At 34.9% G+C, this 16,433-nt stretch overlaps 1 pseudogene across 1 annotated transcript; it reads left to right on the forward strand.

Moving 5' to 3' along the window:
* The first annotated feature begins 541 nt into the window (after nt 1-541).
* Nucleotides 542-16,430, forward strand: LOC149491969 (pre-mRNA-splicing factor ATP-dependent RNA helicase DEAH7-like; annotated as a pseudogene). Its single transcript, XR_016319197.1, has 19 exons — nt 542-795; nt 2,324-2,701; nt 2,860-2,920; nt 5,379-5,513; nt 5,719-5,937; nt 6,520-6,596; nt 8,992-9,247; nt 9,741-9,914; nt 10,002-10,147; nt 10,263-10,360; nt 10,732-10,840; nt 11,624-11,801; nt 11,907-12,136; nt 13,728-13,904; nt 14,024-14,095; nt 14,219-14,395; nt 14,975-15,036; nt 15,120-15,272; nt 15,372-16,430. The product of XR_016319197.1 is annotated as a pre-mRNA-splicing factor ATP-dependent RNA helicase DEAH7-like (transcript).
* Nucleotides 16,431-16,433: the final 3 nt, after the last annotated feature.

Genomic DNA, 16,433 nt, shown 5'->3' on the forward strand with positions numbered 1-16,433 from the left:
GTACAATCAGAATACCCCATCCCCTTCCTTTCCTTGATCTATATTATTCGCTCTTGAATTGTCTCTTTTTTATTTGAAGTAATTTTTTATAACCTTGAAGTCGCCTATGTGTCCAATCTTACTCTTTCTTATTAGATTTCAATTCAAGGACGAATTGTCCTGAGGGAGGAAATTGAAACACCCGTAATTTTATTTTCGAAACTTTTGAATTTTTAATAAATCAAAAATCAGGATTTTTGCATGTGTGGGCTGCAAGTACTTTATAACCTTAATCCGCATCCAAATTCGCGAGTTGGGCCCAAGCCCAAAGTATAGTGTGGCAACTCCTAACTGAGGATTTTCTAAACTTCTTTAAGTATTATATTGGACGATAAATTTTAAATCAATTAATATAAATCAATTGGACCTTTAAACCAGTTTGAATTTTCTAAAAACCAAGTGAAAAACTCGAAAATCAAACAAAAATTGAGCAAAATCATTGAATTGAGCCAAACGGGTTCGAATCGAATCGGAATGCCCCATAAAATTCCAGAAACCATTTTCTTTTTTTATCTTTCTTCTTCTTCCCTCTTGAGCGCCCGTCTCCTCCTCTCGTTTTTCTGACGACCAGAGACCCCGCGCCGCGCCTCCTCGCCGTCGACTCCTCGCCGCAGCAGTTCGGCCTTCCTTTCCCTTCTCTCCGTTTCCATTTCTTGTGAGCGCAAAAGTCACAACGAAGCCGCGACTTCAGCCCGATCGAGACAGTCGCGTCTTCGTCCTTCTCTCCGAGCAACTCCGGCGACTATCGCCGACAAGGTAAGCCGATTATCCTCCCTCCTCACTCTTTTGCAAATTATTTTGTATAGAATAGGCGATTTATTGAAGGAATTGATCAAAATGGGACTTAGGGATTTAAGAATAATAAATTTGGATTTCGTTAGATATTGACATAATTTGTAGTAGTTAGCTATAGAACTGAGTTTTATATGAAATTTGCTATGTTTTGGCGTAAGAGTTGCAAGATTCTGGAACCATGGTACCTCTGGCCACTGTAGACGGCGGAGACAGCGGTGGCTCCCGTGACCGGAGTTTCCAATAGGCAGAACATTGCATTTTTCGTGTATGAATATATAATTAGTTTTACTATTCGACATCAATTGATATTGAACTGTGGATTGACGTATATTTAGAAATTAGGCTTCAGGCTGGAAAATCACAGAAAGTCGATAAACAAGAACTATACGATCTTAGAAAGGTTTAATTAGCTAGTTAGCAAAGTAATTACGTTTGGTTAGTATTCAAAATAAGTTATATGTATGAATTTGATAATAATTAGGATGTTTTAGTTTCTATGAAGTTAATATTAATAAGGGTTAATATTATTAAGTAATATGCAGTCGAACGTTAATTAAGGATTAATTAGTATGTTTTGTATTATATATAAATATTCTAAATCTGAAATCTTTTGATCTTTTGTGAAATATTTAGATTATATATGTAAACGCTTATTCATATTCGATAGACGATGATTCATGGATCATTAGCCGGAATTGCGAGATCTAAATAAATAAGAAGGGAATGGAAGAGTTGGTAAATTATAGCTGTATATAATTATTAAAGGTATGTATATATATAGTGACACTAGAAGGATGTAAAGGTTAGGCCAATATTAGTTTTCAATTGTTTATTTACTTAGTTATTTGCTTATTTGCTTAACCTTATAAAGTGAAGTTAAAGTTTGGTATCGGTGATTAAATATTGATATTGTTAATTGGACGAAGGAAGGGAAATTTAATTGCTTGATCGCCCGATGGATGGGCTGGGTGTAATGATTGATATCTATATATATTAAGTTGTGTTTCTTTAAATAGGTGGATAGTCCGATTTTTAAGGGAGGTTCTGCCGAAATTTCGACAGAATCTAGAATAGTTTTACTCGTGAATAGGCCGCAGGATTTATTTAGGATAATCCTTTATTATTTGGGAGGAAGTTTTAATTAATTCTTTCCTGTCCTCCCAATTTCATTTCATTAGAATCACTTTAGTTGGTTCATTAATTCGACAAGTTGGAATTGAAATTTAAGTATCTAGTGTAATAAATAATAATAAATAGTATTATATCATCAGCATTATGCATAGTTACATTGCTACATAATGCTATAATTGTCAATTTATTTGATTATCACTTATTTAATTCATTACTTTTCTACTTATTGTATATATGTTTATATTTGAACATTAGCATAACAATGTTTGTTCATTTAATGTGCTTGCATTTAATTGCAATGTTTGATTAGATGTGTTGTGACATTGCTATGCCTTGTTTGTATGGAATTGGGATGAAGTGGGTCACCGTGGGTTTGTGAGGACGGTCCTGGAAATGATGAAAATGTGAAATTTGACAGTCGGCCAGGTATGGGGAGATTGGCGCTCCCGTGTGCACCTGATGATATGATATGGATGATACCTGATGATATGATATGGATAGTATGGAAAATCACAGGGTGGCCTCCTGTCGATATGGAAAAGAAAAGAGAGAATGGAAAAACAATGAGAGGGCTGGTGAAGTGAGGATTAGACCGGTCGGCCCGGTATGGAGGACCGGCTCCCTAGTGCACACGTCATGAGAGGATAAGCCATATGGGAGGACGGCTCATCGGGGGTTTCGGTGACGCCACAGACCAATTTCCACATGATGTGATTATGTGAAGGTGTTAATATGTGTAAGTGCTGTTGTGATGCCATTTGTGTTACTGTCTGCGTGACCATATAATTAGTCGGATAAATGGATTTAATTATTTACACATTCGTTTGAATGCGTGTGTGGTGCAGTAATTCCTATTCATTATAAAACTCACATTTCCCTTGTTTAACTTTTCAGGAATTAGGAATTTCCTACGAGTTGGCTGAGGCTGTGCAATCTTCTCCGCAGAGCTATAAAAGTAAATTTCTAAATTTCTGTAGTTGACTAATTAATGTACTGTTACTCATAAAAATTTTATTACTCCTAGACATTATCAAACTCCGCAGTTGTAAGATATATGTATCCCTAGTGCATGTATTACCGATAGCCCATGTTATGACTGTAGTGTATTACAAATTGGGCTGATTTATAAAGTGTTTAAAATGCTAAATTTGGGGCCGAAATATAGTATAATTATGAGGTTTATTGCGCGTAATAACATGGGCTGAATGGTAGAAATTCATATTAAAATAGTTGAATTTTGGTGATTCAGGCTTACTATGGGCCTCGGGGGCCTTAAGTTTACCTGAGCCCTAGTGCAGGTCCGGCCCATGGAAACGGGTCGTGACAATTTGCAGTATCTGTAAATTATAATCTTTTTGTTCACGTGTGAAATTGAGATTTAATTTGCAGATTAATTCTATTAACTGAATTTTTCGAAGGTAAATAATGGGTTAATGTGTTAATTGTAAATTTTAGTCAAGAAATTAAATTTCCTTTAATACAGCAGCAGCTGGTTTAGCTATTTTGCTTGATTTCTTGATATGATATGAAGAAATTGATGCCTTCATTGCTAGTTTTGGCAAAAACTTGGAATTTTGTTAAAAATGGCAGCAGCTATACTGGATAATCTATGGGTTTTATTTGAATGAAGCTAGGCATTGTTACATTCTCATGTTGATTCTGACCTACTAGGTGTCTTCTTGCTTGGTAAAAGAGTAAATCCTAGAACCTCTAAGCTGAGATCTTAGAAAGTTGGCCTTCTATATAGAAAAGGAATAGGAAGCTATATAACTTTAATTAAATATGATTAAGATGGAAAATATGGAGTTATTCAGTATATGTGAATGATAGACTTTGACTTGGTGTAGAAATTATAATGGTTAGTCTAGATTTATTTTTTTTTTTGGGGGGGGGGGGTGGTGTGTGCATGTGTGTGTGTGTGTGTGATTTCTTTTAGGTTAGAGATGATCAGGATGAGTTAATTATATAAGAATGTTAAATATAAGGATTAATGTAAATACATGGGTGTGTGTGTATATGAATAGTATAAGTTTAAGAATTTATTATGACCTTATATGGATATAAAGTATATCTTTTATTTAGCATGAGGAATTAGAAATAAAGATTTGACAAGGGTTCTGATAACGGTTAGAAGCCTAGTAGTTATATGAAGATGTGAATAGTTGACACGAATTTTAACTATATGAAATTCTACTTGTATGTGTAGGTAGGAGGTAAAAAGAGTTAAGTTTAAGAATTGTTGTGAACTTATACAAGGTTGAACTAAGAATTAAACATATAATTTGTAATTATTAGTGTTGTAATAAGACGTTATTGATAATGATGTCTATATTGATTGGAGGAAGGGATGTTAATTGATTCCCGATGGATGGACTGTGTAGATTTGATTGATAAATCTTTAATATTTGATGCTTGTTAAATAGGTAGATAGTCCAATTTTCATGGAGGATTTGCCGAAATTTCGGCAACATCTTAGAGACATTAACTAAGTTTAGAAATTAGAATTCTTAAATGTAAATATAGATCTATATAATGATAAACTTTTGAATAATGCTCTTGGATTGAATATCTATAAATGAATTCTACATTTATGATTCATTTGTTCCAAACATAAAGCCGGTTGTTGGATTGAGGTTTCTAAATTGTTAAAGAAACTTTTAATGTTTTTTGTTTTATTATAATTTTTTAAAATAAATTTGAAGAATTTTTATTAAATTGGTTTTAGGGTTTGTCAATAGTAATATTTATTATTATTATTATTATTATTATTATTATTATTATTATTATTATTATTATTATTTATTCAAGCTACAAATCGAAAAAAGAATTTTAAAAAGTTTGAAATAAAATTATCTAATTTTGGTTCAAAACTGGAACAAAATTTTAACCGTTGGTTTCAAACCGTCTTAGAAACCATAAAAATGATTCAGTTTCGGTTCAATCTTTTCTATAACTGAAACCGGAAGTTTCTAGAACCGTGGTCATGCCTATCCATGATCATCTCTAGTCCTTATTCTCTCATTACGCTTCCAACTCTATCAAATTCCATCATACCTAAAATTACCAAACACAAAGTTACAAACTTTTCAGGTTTGCAAACACAAATAAGAGATTCATTATTTATTGTCATTTTTTTCCCTTTCTCAAAGCATGTGTATACTGTCTAACCAAAATCTCTAATTTTTATTTATTTTTAACTATCTTATTCTATTGCAAAGTGCTTTTTCCCCTCCAATTTTCATCTTTGTTTTCCCCCTTAATTTTAGTATTAATATGTTTGTTTCCTCATCTAATCTGATGCTCTGAATTGCCTTTTAGTTTTCTGGTTCCTCTATCAGTTTATGAGTTGTTATTGTATTTTTACTTGTTTCTATTGTGAAATTTCTTATTGCTTGTCCACCTTTTGAAACAAGGAGGTGACGGTGCAATTATGGGCATTGATGAGACAACAGTAACTTTGGAACCTGAGCAGAGCAATGGAGGGGGACTATATGTTCCTGGGAAGGAAAGAGTTGAATTCAGAGCTCCTCCAAAGAAGTCCCTTTTAGGTATAATCTTTTTATCATAGTATAATTTTTTTTTTTTTTTGTGTTTTCTGATTACTTGTTATGAGTGGTATAATGCTGCATCTCTTACTTGGATCCTACTCTTATATGTGTTTTTGAAATTTTAGCCCCCTCCTCCTTTTAAATATTGTCAAGCACATCATTATAATTGCAATTTGTTTAGTAACTAATGCCGACGAGTTAATAGGTTTAGATGTCCTTGCAATTGCGAAACGAGAAGGATCTGATGCAAATGATGTGTTCAAGGTCCCAAGAGAAAGAGTTACGTCTATTGCAGCCTCTGTTGATGACTCAGAACTTGAATCTTCTGTTATAGATGATGAAGGGGCCAGTGAATCTAATCGAAGTAGCAATCATTTAACTAGAAGATATCGTGAAACAACTATTCATGAGATTTCTCGTGGAGGTACTTTCATACTCAAGATCTCTTTGACAATCAACTTTAATTGCACTAAGTAAGTTGATTATGAAACTAATGTTTCCTCTCTTGGTTTTGGTTTGGTTTTTCATTTGTATAATATGATATGATGGATTTGTCTATGGTTGTAACTACCAAGTGTAATTGTCATTTTATGAAACAACTTTACTTTACCCTTGTTTTGTGTTGTTTCTACTCATTTTAAATTAGGCAATTGTTAAGCCACACTAGTACCTTCTAATAAAAAGTTTTGTAGATTTTAGCAAATTTTGATGTGTTGATTTGTGCGAAGTAGCATCTATCATGCACCAGCTATTTACCGACAAACTACACAAACGCATTCTTATGTTGAGCAGGTTTTTTCATTTGTTTAATTTTCATTCTTTTGTTTCTAATACAATTAATATGTGTGTTTAGAGGTGTGCTCTTTTACATGCATTCAAGGTCTATAGGCACACCCATGTGCTTTTATTTAATTCTTGAAAGATGTTTATGCTTGTGTTTCCCCTCCTATTTGTCTATCAAAAGCTTTAATATTTTTTTTAAATGATTTTCAATCATGAATTGCAGAAAGTACTGTTCCTCGGAAAGCAACAACTAGTGCTACACATGGGAGTCACTGCACGAGAGAAAATAGGTCATCAGATGTAAGTTAATCCTTGATTTTACTACTGGTGATCTTTGTTGTTGAGTTGAAAACTATAGAACTACTAGTGAAGTCTATCTTCTGGAAAAATTCAATTAGAATCATGAAGTTGCCAAATCGTGAATTGTTGATTTTTCATGGATGTCAATGAATTGCTAGCAGCTGTCATGTGAATTAAGCTAAGGTTAAATGCTAAAATAGCTCTTGTTTTTATATTTTTTTTCCTGTTCAATCTCTTTCAGAAAAAGAAAGACAAAAAAAGAGGGAAATAGCTCTTGGTTGGTAGAGTTGGCAAAAAGTTGGTAATATGTGTTATAATTTGGTAATTTAGGCCCTTTTTTGTAAGGTCTTCAATGGCCTTACTTGTCATCAAGATGCTTTGGTGCGTGTTTGATAGTACATAGAAATGCTTTTGCTTCATCATATAAGTGTTTGGCATGCAATCTTTTAGAATGATTTTATAGCTTCTCAAACTGCTAATTTAGAAATTGAAATAGGATGAGTTGGAAGGCCCAGACATTAATGTTTAAATTCTGGGTAAAATTGAAAGCTAGAAATAAGATTGACAATTAGGGTTTATAGAAGGGTGGGACTGATAAGGAAAACTAAATAAGAAGAGGGGTTTTGGGGGGGCTGTTTGGTAGAATTAAAATAGATGACAGCTTGGAGGACCAGTTCACATCATCTTAAGGATTTGGATTCCCAAATAAACTAAAAGAAATAACATAGTCCCAACCAAACGAGGATTCGAAATTAGGACTTAAAGTAAATATGAAGCTCATAAAGAAATAGGGAAAGGTTTTGCAACAAAAGCTGGAATTTACAAAATTGCCCTTAATTTTGAATTACTGGACCCGGCGGCCAATAGCTAATTTGATGTAGAACAAGTAGCAGAAAAATTTATGAAGTATTTGGAGCGTCAAAAGGCCAAGAAAAGTCCCAAGTATAATGTTTTCTTATTTTGGGCAGGATTTCCTTTTCCTGTTTTGAGTAGGTTTTGTTTTGCTTTTCCCATTCTGTTTAGGATTCTCATTTATTTATTTAGTATTAGTTGAATTTTCCTTATTAGTTTAGGATCCTCGTTATTTTAGGATTTAAAGGCTATAAATAGCCCTGAGTTTCTTTGCTTTAGAGCAGACTTTGTTTAGTTCAGCTCTAATATAATTGCTGGTTCTCAGAGTTTTCTTAAGTTTCTGCACTTGAAACTTATTAAGAATTATTGTGGTATAATTCTTGTTTTCTTCAACGCTTATCTCGCTGCGTCATAATTTATTTAAATATAAGCAATAAGTAAAACTCTAAAATAACTAGGAAGTAGTCTGTAATTTTCCGAATAAACCCTGGTTTAAATCTGGACCATCTAGGCTTGAGTTTATGAATTTGAATTTTCTTATATTCCTGTTTTGCATCAGAAATGGATATGGGGTTTCATACATACTTTTAGATGTAGATATGTAAGGTTCAGGGGAAAAAAATCTCCAGGTCTTTCTGCATCATGAAATGGCACAGCGCTTTTTGGGGAAACAGTTTGTAAAGTTATTTGCTGTGTGCAACAGTCCAATCTTTTCAACCTTCTATTTGTTATTAGTAATAAAACTACAATTTAGTGTCAAAATGATCAGAAGTCTCGTTCTTTACGGTCGATAAAGAGGTCATCTAGCTAAATTATGTGTTTCATGAGCCATTTGACACGGAAACTTTTGTTTCTGTACTGTGCATTTCCCATGTTTTGTCTTCAGAACTAGTGAAAAATTCCCCTTCAACTTTTTTGATGATTTGTCTTACTTGCACCAAACATGGAACAGATCTTTTTGCCCTGTCTTGCATGTGCTATTAGTTTTTGTCATGTTCAATATTTGTGAGCTTGAAATATTGCTCAACCTACTAAGATACAGTTTGCTTTTTTACTTATACAACTTTTTGGCTATTGATGTCTTTTCTACTGGCAATTTGGCATTTTGGTTACACTGTGTACTCAAATATCGGGGATGTTTGTGAACCTTTGTTAACATATATATGCATGTTGATGTCGGAGAACAAGATCAAAACTTCAGAATTAAGCAAAGACTCTGAAGTTAAAACTATTCTCATTACTGTAGCAGTCACTATTCAGGGTGTTTTTGTTTTATTTAGAGTAGTCAAGTCCATTTTCAATTAGGGATTACTCAATTCTTTATTCTAGTAGTATCATATGCTCTAGCAAGGTTTAGGGTGGTATAGGCAGAATCCTGGTATTATATTTTGGCTAATCTGATTATATTTTGACATTAAAATTATTAATCTTCTTTATCGCTGGGTCTTCTAGTATTGTTAGCAAGTATGTCAGCAAAGTTTATTGGCTTGTAATTTTATATTTTGTATGTGATTTTTATTAAGTTACACTTTCTGAATTGAAGGATATGACTAGAAATGTTAGTAGCTCGTCCAATATCCAATCTAGGAGTCCTAAGGGTGGGACAGAGGACCTCAAAAGCATCAGAAAAGATTTTAGGGATGACTCCAGGAGAGAAAGCAGGAAGGTAAGGCACAGGCATACTGTTAATCGTGAAGAGCGGAGTCATGGAAGGGAAGCACGTGGTTCGTATGAAAGAGAAGATAGTAGAGATTATGGCAGAAAAAGGGGTAGATATGAAGGTTCAAGTCGAACACCAGGTACACGTCACATTGTCTTGGTATCTTGTATGCCTTTTGCTTTACACAAAAGAAAAAGGGAGAATGAAACAACAAATGTGGAAAAATAAACAGAGAATTGGCATGATGCATTAGCAGAAATTTCTGTTGCTCTATCTATAAAATTTTTACTTGTTAACTTCCTCTCTGATACATATGCATGTGTCTCTTAAGTGTATGATGAACTTTGGATGTCCAATTGTTTTTATGGAAACCTCTAATTATAATATGTTGTGATGGATTGTCAATGAAGCCTGCTAGCCCATCTGCACCCTCTACATTTTCCTCCTTCAACACCAATCCCTTCTGTATTGGTGGGTTGGGTGGGGGACATAATCACGGGCTTCTACCGTTTTAGAGCTGGAGTCCAGAATAAAAACACTCAAGGGGAGAAGCATCACAAGATTCTAGCATTGTGAACTTGCATTTAAATTTTATTGATACGTTCTGGTATAAAAATATATGTATCTTGCAGGCAGGTCTGACTGGGATGATGGGAGATGGGATTGGGAAGAAACACCTTATCGGGATAGTCACTCTAATACCAACCGACAGCATCGTTCTTCACCATCTCCCATGTTTGTTGGGGCCTCACCTGATGCACGTTTAGTGTCCCCATGGTTAGGTGGCCATACACCTTCCTCTATTGGTATGTTGTGATGTTTCTTATGTGATTGAAACTTCTATGCCCTTTCTCTTCCTAATTTTGGAGTATATAACTTTTGGAAATGTACAGGTTCTACTGCTTCTCCATGGGATAATATTGCTCCTTCTCCAGTTCCAATACGGGCCTCTGGATCTTCAGCTAAGTCTTCAAGTTCTAGACATGTTGTGAGGTCCCATCAACATTCTTTCTCCTCTGCAAGTTCGCGATCATCGGAGGTGAATATTTGCTGATGCATGCTGTACTTTGTTTTATGAAGTTGCGTGTTCAAATTTCTTCTGTACATTTAGATGATGACCGTGCACTTTCTTACTTGATTGATTGCATGTGCAGGATGAGGGATCAGATAAACCGTATTCATCTGAAGAAAAAAATATTGAGATTACTGAAAGTATGCGCATAGAGATGGAGTATAATGCTGATCGAGCATGGTAACTTGTTTCTTAAATTAGTTTACAATTGCCAAAATTAGCTTCAGTTTTCTTCATTGTTACCCTACGAAGAAATCTTAAAGTGCAAAAATTCATGAATATCAATATATCATTTTTGTATCTTTGGTTTTGCTTCATCCCTTTGTCTGTATCTCTAGACATGTTCATACTTTTTGAATCGCATTCTGGATATGAGTTATTACATGTGAAATTGGAGCATTCATCTATTATTTGGTATCAGTCCAGAAGGGATGACTGATGACTCTCAAGTAGTATTCTCTTTGGTTATTGATATATATATATATTCACACACACTGACAGTCTGACACACATACACTTCCATTTCTGCTGACTGGAGTTTCATCATATAGGTATGACAGAGAAGAAGGTAACACAATGTTTGATGGTGATAGCTCATCATTTTTCCTCGGGGATGAAGCCTCATTCCAGAAAAAAGAGGCAGAATTGGCCAAAAGACTGGTAAGTTTAAAATCTGTGGAAAATATTTTCTGTTTCTTCATCCGTCTTTTTCCTCTTGTTTGGTATAAATGAAGTCCACAAAGTTTTGTGGAATTCAATTGAATTTCCATTTTCTCATATTTGGTATATATACAAAAAAACTTTCATTTCAATTCCATGGACTCAATTCTAGAGATGGAACATAATTAAACTAATTTTCAATGGAATTTCAATTCCACAAAATTTATACAAATTAGGTTTTGGACAAAAAATTCCCAGCCTTTAATTCACATCTCCTATCTCCTTTTACTCTTTCCTTCTTTCTCTCTCTCTCTCTCTGCTTTTTATTTCTTTCTTTAACGTATTTTTTTTCTCTGTTTCTATAAGGGTATTCTTGATAACTATCATAGTTTTATCTGAATTCTAGATAAATTTAAATCATAGATTTTCTGGAATTCAATCTAATTCCATATCTTACGTTTATCAGACCAGGCAGGAAAATACATTAAACAGAGTTCATTTGTCAATGACCTCTACATTTTAGATTCATTTATACCAGATGGGGCCTTAGTGTTAATTGGCTTACATTGCTGACATGTTGGCAGATGGATATTATATGTAAGGGACTGTTAGCACACATTTTTATTTTGTTGCCTATCTAATTAAACTTGCATGCCTTCTGGTGTTTCAAATTGATCATAATGTTTTTGAGTGCATATTTGAATCAGGAAATTGTTGTTTCTCCATATATGAGAATCATTCATTTGTTCTTTCGTAATGAGTTTATGGCATCATGACATACAGGTTCGAAAAGATGGCACTAGAATGTCACTTGCGCAAAGCAAGAGGTTGTCTCAGCTGACTGCTGATAATGCCCAGTGGGAGGACAGACAGCTCTTGAGATCTGGTGCTGTTAGGGGTACTGAAGTGCAGGCTGATTTTGATGATGAGGAAGAACGAAAAGTGATCCTTCTCGTACATGGTAAGAGAACATTATGATAAGCCTTGTCAGTTGGTTGGTGGAACAGAATGCAAAAAAGGTGTTACACTTCCTTTTAGCTAAAGCATATGTCATTTGTTGTGATAGATACAAAACCCCCTTTTCTTGATGGAAGAGTTGTTTATACGAAACAAGCTGAGCCTATTATGCCCATTAAAGATCCCACCTCTGACATGGCCATTATTTCGCGGAAAGGATCTGCTCTAGTGAGAGAAATTCATGAAAAGCAAAGTATGAACAAGTCACGCCAGCGTTTTTGGGAGCTCGCTGGATCGAAACTTGGCAATATTCTTGGTGTTGAAAAGACTGCTGAACAGGTATGGTCTCAATGGAAATGTGCTTCATCTTTTTCCATTAAGAGGTTTTTGTTAGTTTTTTGAGCTGGAAATTTTTGGAGAAAAGTTTTAATACATAAAGATGAGAGAGTTTTTAATGGAACAATATTTTTCTCTTTTATGACTGTTAATACAAGAGCCTTTTTACAGAAGGCTTACACAGATTTTTCCACTTCAAATTTAAATTTTGACTGGATATAAAGCTAAGATGACTTGCAAGTTTAAATTTGCCCCACACAATTAATAAATGTATAATGAATTCAAATAGATATTTCTAGATGCTGTCACAAACAAAAAAAGGTCTGCTGGTAGGTAACTTGGAGTTGGGGGACAAAGTTCTAATTCTCCTCCTTGGAACTTTGGATAAAAACTCTGAGCTTTCATATTTTTGCAAAATACCTCAACTTGAATCATCTTGGAGAACCCTCTCCTTAACTTGCTAAACAAACCCTCATTTCTTTCTTCTTCTTCTTTCTTTTTTTTAATAAAACCAGGGTCTCCTTCACTACTTCTTGTGGCATGTTTGAGCTGTTTTATTCCTTAAATTGACAATCAAATCTCTTTCATTTAATGCATTGCAGCTTTCCCTTGTGCCAACAATCCTTCTTCTCCTCTTAAAAGTTCCAACATGGAGAATACTTCCAAGGCTGATTTCTGATTTCTGATTTCTGATGATGATGACTCTTTGAGCTTGAGTTTTGCGTGAAAAGCTCCCTTGATTGACACTTGATTTCACTCTCTTTCTTTTGAGTAAAACTCTGATTAGGATGCTTAATAACCAAAGGGCTCTGATACCGTTAGTTTTTGAGCTGGAAATTTTTGGAGCAAAACTTTAATGTACGATGATGAGAGTTTTTAAAGAGAACTCTATTCTTCTCTCTTACGACAGCTAATTCAAGAGCCTTTTCTTATAAGTCTTACACAGATTTTTCCACTTACAACAGCAATAACTTAACCTTATCCCAAATTAATTGGGTTCGGTTATGAATCCTATGATATCTACCCTAATCAAATTAATAGGAATGAAAAGCAAAGTATGAACTGGGCAAAAAAATTTTTGAAATACATTTTGTGGAAAAAAGAGTATTGAAAGGGAAAATTTTTTAAAATCATCGTGATATACTAATAAATAAAACAAATTATAGGGCATGCTTACATTTTACGACAACTTCCCTTCATGCAGTTATAGGTCGACCTCTTCCATTTTTAGCACCCTCCTCTACAAAAAACATCATGCTTACAAACTAGGTCACATGAGAGTCTATGTAACAAATGATAGTACCACTGAAGACCTCTTTCTCTGATTTTATCTTCAACAGCAGATTTTTCCACTTAAAATTTAAATACACTTTGAGCCTAATCAATTTTGAATTTTGATTAATATAAATCTAAGGTGACTTGCAAGCTTAAACTCGCATCTTATTATCTATAAAAGATTAATCCAAATGAGATTTTGAGATGCTGTCGCTTAAAAAAAAATCTACTGGTAGTTAACTTGGAGTTGTAGGACAAAATTCTAACTTCAACAGTTTTTGAAAATGTGATGTTATTGACATCTTTCTTTTAATTCTAGATTGATGCTGATACTGCCACAGTAGGCGAAGAAGGCGAAGTGGATTTTAGAGAAGATGCCAAATTTGCTCAGCATTTGAAGAAGCAGGAGGCTGTGAGTGATTTTGCAAAGACAAAAACCCTTGCGCAGCAACGTCAATATCTTCCCATATACTCAGTTCGTGAGGATTTACTGCAGGTTGAGGAACGCACAAAAAGTTATTCTGTAGTTACTCTTTCATTTGTTGCTGTTGGTTATCCCCTTGGATGTATGTATGACCACTTTTCTCATTCTGTTTATAAATGTGCACTGGATAGGTGGTCCGTGAAAATCAGGTCATTGTTGTTGTAGGAGAAACTGGTTCAGGAAAGACAACTCAATTGACACAGGTTTTCCCTATGTATTACATTTTCTCTTTTTTGTTTAACCTGCAGAAAATGTTCAACTAGTTATACAAGTGGAATTATAGGCACCTCATGAAGTGGAACCTGACATTTAGATTTTGTTGACAGTATCTCCATGAAGATGGCTATACGAGAAATGGTATAGTTGGTTGCACACAACCAAGGCGTGTGGCAGCCATGAGTGTCGCAAAAAGAGTTAGCGAGGAGATGGAAACTGAATTGGGAGATAAAGTTGGTTATGCCATTCGTTTTGAGGATGTGACTGGGCCAAACACCATAATCAAGGCAAGTATTATATAAAATCTATGATAATCATTAGATGTTACTTTATACTTTCTTAGAAGCCTTTGTTATCGATGATGATTGCTTAAATGTCCATATGTAACTTCTAATTTATTTATTTATTTTTTAGTTAAACTTCACTTTCATTTTGCATCAATGGTTTCAAAAGATTTCTAATCAAGGGCTTTTATGATAAAAGTAGTAGTCTACTTTGTTAAAAGTTATGGTAGAAGCTCCTGTAACATGATGCTTTGTGTGAGCATTTTTCTAAGAAGTTGTAAAACAAAAAATAAAAATTGGAAATCTATGGGAACACAGATAGTTAGAGGGTACAAAAAAGTGACCCTCTTGAAATTGAAGAGCTGGAAAACATTGAGAATGATTTGATAACAGTGTCTGGATTCCTGAGGACTTGGATTTGTGAGTGATTTTAAGTTTAGTAGGTGCAGCAGTGTTATTTATCATTGTAATTGCAGGTTATTGAGCGATTCATGGTTACTTTCTTCATTAACCTTTACTTGAGTTCTATTCTATGCTTGTAAGACAATGGCATTCTAAACTTTTATATGCTCAATTGTGCAGTATATGACAGATGGAGTGCTTTTGCGTGAAACTCTAAAAGATTCTGATCTTGACAAGTATAGGTAAGAAGTTATTGTTTATCTCAATTTTATGAGGAGCTCATTTCTGCTGGATGGGAAGTCTTAGTTTGATGGTTTTGTTGCAGGGTCATAGTCATGGATGAAGCACATGAAAGATCTTTAAGCACAGATGTGCTGTTTGGGATATTGAAGAAGGTAGTTGCACAGCGTCGTGACTTCAAGCTTATAGTAACATCTGCAACTCTAAATGCTGAGAAATTTTCCAATTTCTTTGGGAGGTACTTATTTGCCTTTTGCTATTAAAATAAGGCAGCATTCTTTAGTCCCATTTGGCTTGAATAGATTTTAAATACAAATTTAATTTTAACGTGCCGCAGTGTACCGATTTTCCACATTCCAGGGAGAACATTCCCTGTGAATACTTTGTACAGTAAAAGTCCCTGTGAAGATTATGTTGAAGCTGCAGTGAAGCAAGCTATGACCATCCACATTACCAGTGCACCAGGCGATATTCTGATATTTATGACTGGCCAAGACGAAATTGAAGCGGCCTGTTATGCCCTTGCTGAGCGCATGGAACAACTCATCTCTTCCTCAAATAAAGCCGTACCTAAGCTCTTGATACTGCCTATATACTCCCAACTACAGCTGATTTGCAAGCAAAAATATTCCAAAAGGCGGAAGATGGTGCCCGAAAATGCATTGTTGCCACCAACATTGCTGAAACATCGTTGACAGTTGATGGAATTTTTTATGTCATTGACACAGGGTATGGTAAAATGAAAGTTTACAATCCTAGGATGGGTATGGATGCTCTCCAAGTTTTTCCTGTTAGCCGCGCTGCTGCTGATAAGCGTGCTGGACGTGCTGGTAGAACTGGCCCTGGTACATGTTATAGGCTTTATACAGAAAGTGCTTACCTAAATGAAATGCGCCAAGTCCAAGTGCCAGAGATCCAGAGGACCAACCTTGGTAATGTGGTTTTGCTGCTGAAGTCTCTCAAAATTGATAACTTGCTAGATTTTGATTTCATGGACCCACCTCCACAGGATAACATCCTCAATTCAATGTATCAGTTGTGGGTCCTGGGTGCACTTAACAATGTTGGAGGTCTAACTGATCTTGGCTGGAAAATGGTGGAGTTCCCATTAGACCCTCCACTTGCTAAGATGCTGTTGATGGGAGAACAGCTGGGATGTATAAATGAGGTTTTGACGATTGTGTCGATGCTTTCAGTGCCATCAGTGTTTTTTCGCCCCAAAGATAGAGCAGAGGAAAGTGATGCTGCAAGGGAGAAATTTTTTGTTCCTGAATCTGACCACTTAACTTTGCTTAATGTTTACTTGCAATGGAAAGAGCACCAGTATCGGGGAGATTGGTGTAATGATCATTTTCTGCATGTCAAAGGATTACGGAAGGCTAGAGAAGTCAGATCCCAG

The sequence above is a fragment of the Jatropha curcas genome, unplaced genomic scaffold (genome assembly GCF_041381405.1).
Source record: "Jatropha curcas cultivar XTBG-Jc1 unplaced genomic scaffold, XTBG_Jcur_1.0 HiC_scaffold_204_pilon, whole genome shotgun sequence".
NCBI lineage: Eukaryota > Viridiplantae > Streptophyta > Magnoliopsida > Malpighiales > Euphorbiaceae > Jatropha > Jatropha curcas.